A 6,000-nucleotide genomic window follows, 5' to 3' on the forward strand; every position below is an offset into this window, starting at 1 on the left:
GTACTTCATTGGCTGCAAAGCACTTTGGGATGTTCAGAGGTCATGAAAGGCGCTATATAAATGCAAGTCTTCCTTTGAAGTAGGAAACCTTTGTATGGAGAGACGTAAAGGAGGTTCAATTCTCAATAAGGTTAAACATGACCAAAAAAAGGCAATGTGAATTTCTACACAGAGGATCCTGTGGAAAATGTTACATTTTGTATTAATGGAGTTACAGACACAGTAAGAAGAGAAAAAGGCACTTAAGGAGTCCAATTCAATTACTGGAATATCAGCCTGAGCAACTGATCGATATGCTGAGCTACAGTCTCATTTTTTAATGAGTTTCTCTGGACGAAAGGCATCCGTTTATGGGAACACTATAGAGACATACTGACGGATGGGAAACAAAACCGGACTGCACTTAAGTCTACTTCCTTGCTGATAATGTAACAAACAGAATGAAACAACTATATTTAGTCCTCAAGAATTATAATGAGTCCATTTTACAATGATTTGGTTTTAGCAAATAATATTTTTACAGAGCAGATTTCATTATGTTCCTCTCAATTTTATTCCTTTCCCCTCGCACTGCCACATGCTGGGGTACGATTCTATAGCCCTTTGCTCACCAGGCTATGCAACTATGGTGGGGTCATTTTCAGTCCAGCCTGAGCCTGTTATCAATGGATGTCGATAGACTAACTCCAACATAGGACATTGGATAATGATCAGGAACAGGAACCTTTGTAGATTTTCCTCTTCCCAAATCCCATTCCCACGCAGCTGATATCATAGGAACAGGAGTAGACAATTCAGACCTTTCAGACTGATCCACATTCAATTAGGTCATGGCTGATCTGTTGGTTGCCATCCTTCCATCTATGAAAGATGGTGGCCAAGCAGCAAACAATCCATTTAGGTGGGGTGTCTTCTCCTGGTGCACCTTTGCTGATGGCTGTGAACGTCAATCTTGAGGCGCAGGTTCTGCCACAAGTGACACACGTGAAGCTGCCAAGTGACACTGAGTTGCTGTTTTTGACATTGGCGTCTGTCGCCAATCTGCTGTAGCAACTGGTCGTCATGGTAGTGTACGCCAGTCCACAGGATGTGTCGCCATTTCCCTCTTTCGCCAGCTCGTGACTCCCAGGTGCGATAGTCGACATTGAGGGCCTTCATGTCACACTTGCAAGCGTCCTTGAAGCAAAACTTTGGGCGCCCCACTGGTCGTCTGGCCCCGGCTCCCTCACCATACAGTAGGTTTTTGGATATGTGACCGTCCTCCATCCTGTGGACGTGTTCAATCCACTGAAGCCACCTCTGTTTGATTAGTGCCAACATACTTGGGAGTTCTGTCTTTGAGAGGACTGCAGCATTTGTGATTTTGTCCTGCCAGGATATACCAATAATGCACTGCAGACAGGGAAGATGGAAATTATTGAGCTTCTTTTCCTGGTAGCTCTATGTCGTGAATGTTTCACAGCCATACAGCAAGGCTGATCAGTATCTTACCTCCATTTACCTGCATTGGTTCCCTATCCATTAATACCCTTGCCTAAGAAAAATCTATCAATCTCAGTTTTGAAATTTTCAATTGATCTCCCAGCCTCAACAGCTTTCTGGGGGACAGAGTTCCAGATTTCCAGAACTCTTCATGTGACGAAGTGCTTCCTGAATGGCCTAGCTCTTATTTTAAAGTTATGCCCCCTGGTTTTGGATTCCCCCCATCAGGGGAAATAGCTTCTCGCTATCTACCCTCTCAACTTCTTTAATCATCTTATACACCTCAACTAGATCACTCCTAAGTCTTCTATGCTCAAGGGAGTATAAGCCTAGTGTTACGACCGAGGCGGGAGCAATGCACTGTCACTTCAGTCCCATCATTCCACAGGTCGCAGCATATTATTAAAGTTTTCCCACCTAACCGGAGAATAGCCAAATTAAACACTTTATAAACCCCAGAATAAAATACACCAAACCAAGTATCTTTAAACAACAAATTAACTATTAAAAAACTAAACCTTAAATACTATTAAGATAAACCTATGTCTTATTTATCCTAACCCCCATGCACACACACATACATTCAAAAATCAACGGTTAACTTGTTTTAAAAATGGTGTTCTTTTAGGAAAAATATAAGTAACTGGGTTGTAAGTCCTGGTAAGTTACGTTCTCGGTTGATGAGGTGTCCCAGAGTAGAGCAATCAGATGCCACTCGAAGTCTCCAGGCGAATTCGACGAAACAATCTTGAATAGATAGGCATTCAAAGTATTTCAGCTGCAGCAAGCGTCACACAGTTCTTTCAACGAGAAGCATACCAATCGGTCTACTTGGATTTTAAAATCAGCAGTCTTTCGATAAAAACTTTACTGAGAATTCCAGCAAACACAAACAGGCAATAGAGAGTGTTACTTCTGCAGCAGACTTCTTAGAGTTTCAAAGTAAAATGGAATTTACTACCTGCAACAGTGCAAATTATTCTTTTTCAGGGTTTTTTTCCTCCTTAGGCAAACACAGTCTGAGCTCAATGTAGATTTTCTGCTGAGAAATAGACAGCTTCTTCCTTCAGTGTACAGCACACTTTTCTCCAGTTCAAACCAGTTAAGGCCAATCCTTACCCAAAGTTAAAAGTTACAGTACACCAGGTGACCTCCTTCTCTCCTGCTGTGGCCTAGGACACAGGTGCAGCTGGCACTCTGTGTCCCCTTAGTTTTTAAAGGCACACTGTTTTTAAACAGAATCTTAAAGGCACACAGTTTTAAACAGAAAAGAAAAAAACAGTTCCATGACACTAGTAATGTACAATCAAAGAACAAAGAACAGTACAGCACAGGAACAGGCCATTCGGCCCTCCAAGCCTGCGCCGATCTTGATGCCTGTCTAAACTAAAACCTTCTGCACTTCCGGGGACCGTATCCCTCTATTCCCATCCTATTCATGTATTTGTCAAGATGCCTCTTAAACGTCGCTATCGTACCTGCTTCCACCACCTCCCCCAGCAGCAAGTTCCAGGCACTCACCACCCTCTGTGTAAAGAACTTGCCTTGCACATCCCCTCTAAACTTTGCCCCTCTCACCTTAAACCTATGTCCCCTAGTAACTGACTCTTCCACCCCGGGAAAAAGCTTCTGACTATCCACTCTGTCCATGCCACTCATAACTTTGTAAACCTCTATCAAGTCGCCCCTCCACCTCTGTTGTTCCAGTGAAAACAATCCAAGTTTATCCAATCTTTCCTCATAGCTAATGCCCTCCAGACCAGGCAACATCCTCTTCTGTACCCTCTCCAAAGCCTCCACGTCCTTCTGGTAGTGTGGCGACCAGAATTGCACGCAATATTCTAAGTGTGGCCTAACTAAGGTTCTGTACAGCTGCAGCATGACTTGCCAATTTTTATACTCTATGCCCCAACCGATGAAGGCAAGCATGCCGTATGCCTTTAGTTTTTTTTAGTTTTAGTTTTAGAGATACAGCACTGAAACAGGCCCTTCGGCCCACCGAGTCTCTGCCGACCATCAACCACCCATTTATACTAATCCTACACTAATTCCATATTCCTACCACATCCCCACCTGTCTCTATATTTCCCGACCACCTACCGAAACTAGGGGCAATTTATAATGGCCAATTAACCTATCAACCAACAAGTCTTTGGCATGTGGGAGGAAACCGGAGCACCCGGAGGAAACCCACGCAGCCACAGGGAGAACTTGCAAACTCCACACAGGCATTATATCCTCAAAAAACTCTAATAAATTTGTCAAACAGGATTTTCCTTTAGTAAAACCATTTTGACTTGTTCTAAATCATACTATGCTTTCTGAAGTGCATTGTTAAGACTCCCTTAATAATTGACTACCTTATCCACCTGCGTTGCCACCTTCAGTGACCTGAAAGTCACCAGATCTCTCTGCCTGTCAATACTCCTAAGGGTTCTGCCATTTACTGTATATTTATTTTTATTTATTTAGAGATACAGCACTGAAACACCACCAGGTCTGTGCTGATCATCAACCACCCATTTATACTAATCTTACACTAATCCCATATTCCTACCACATCCCCACCTTCCCCTACCTATACTAGGGGCAATTTATAATGGCCAATTTACCTATCAACCTGCAAGTCTTTGGCTGTGGGAGGAAACCGGAGCAAACCCACGCGGGCACAGGGAGAACTTGAAAACTCCACACAGGCAGTACCCAGAACTGAACCCGGGTCGCTGGAGCTGTGAGGCTGCGGTGCTAACCACTGCGCCACTCTTCCCACCTGTATTAGATCTTCCAAAATGCATTACCTCACGTTTGTCCTGATTAAACTCCATCTGCCATTTCTCCGTCCAAATCTCCAACCCATCTATATCCTGCTGTATCCTCTGACAATCCTCATCACTAACCGCAACTCCACCAACCTTTGTGTCGTCTGCAAACTTACTAATCAGACCAGCTATATTTTCCTCCAAATCATTTATATATAATACAAACAGCAAAGGTCCCAGCACTGATCCCTGCGGAACACCACTAGTCACAGCTGTCCATTCAGAAAAGCACCCTTCCATTGCTACCCTTCTATGACCAAGCCAGTTCTGTATCCATCTTGCCAGCTCACCTCTGATCCCGTGTGACTTCACCTTTTGTACCAGTCTGCCATGAGGGACCTTGTCAAAGGCTTTACTGAAGTCCAGATAGACAACATCCACTGCCCTTCCTTCATCAATCATCTTCGTCACTTCCTCAAAAAACTCAATCAAGTTAGTGAGACACGACCTCCCCTTCACAAAACCATGCTGCCTCTCGCTAATAAGTTCATTTGTTTCCAAATGGGAGTAAATCCTGTCCCGAAGAATCCTCTCTAATAATTTCCCTACAACTGACGTAAGGCTCACCGGCCTATAATTTCCTGGATTATCCTTGCTACCCTTCTTAAACAAAGGAACAACATTGGCTATTCTCCAGTCCTCTGGGACCTCACCTGTAGCCAATGAGGATACAAAGATTTCTGTCAAGGCCCCAGCAATTTCTTCCCTTGCCTCCCTCAGTATTCTGGGGTAGATCCCATCAGGCCCTGGGGACTTATCTACCTTAATGCTTTGCAAGATGCCCAACACCTCCTCCTTTTTGATAACGACATGACCCAGAATATCTACACTCCCTTCCCTAGACTCATCATCCCCCAAGTCCTTCTCTTTGGTGAATACTGATGCAAAGTACTCATTTAGTACCTCGCCCATTTCCTCTGGCTCCACACATAGATTCCCTCCTCTGTCCTTGAGTGGGCCAACCCTTTCCCTGGTTACCCTCTTCTTCTTTATATACGTATAAAAAGCCTTGGGATTCTCCTTAATCCTGTTTGCTAATGACTTTTCATGACCCCTTTTAGCCCTCCTGACTCCTTGCTTAAGTTCCTTCCTACTTTCTTTATATTCCTCAAGGGCTTCGTCTGTTCCCAGCCTTCTAGCCCTTACGAATGCTTCCTTTTTCTTTTTTACTAGGCTCACAATATCCCTTGTTATCCAAGGTTCCCGAAACTTGCCAAACTTATCCTTCCTCTTCACAGGAACATGACGGTCCTGGATTCTAATCAACTGACGTTTGAAAGAATCAGTCCTCCTCACAAGTGCATATTCAGTTGAAGTTTCAGATGAAGGACTATTTGCACAATGAGCTAAAATTGGCTGAGAGACCAAGATTGCAGCAGTACAGAGAGAGCGCTTTGGGGTCAGATCCTGCTTTTAGCAAGACTGGAAATCAATGCAGAAAATGCAAGTTTGGTTCTGATGCATCTTTCAAGACTTGGAGCCCATTTCCTGGACCATCCTGGTTTCTCTCCTCTACAAACTTGCCAAGATTCTTCTAAGATGACTTCATGACTCCATATTCTCAGTAAATATAATTTATGTATAATCCCGTTCTACCATCAATATAGGCGCTTGACGCTTTGTGAACCCCTAACATTCAGTTGGGATCACATTAGTTAAACACAAGAGAGCTCAGCTGGTTAAGAGTGTATGTAACTCA

Source organism: Heterodontus francisci, chromosome 36 (genome assembly GCF_036365525.1).
Source record: "Heterodontus francisci isolate sHetFra1 chromosome 36, sHetFra1.hap1, whole genome shotgun sequence".
Classification (NCBI taxonomy): domain Eukaryota; kingdom Metazoa; phylum Chordata; class Chondrichthyes; order Heterodontiformes; family Heterodontidae; genus Heterodontus; species Heterodontus francisci.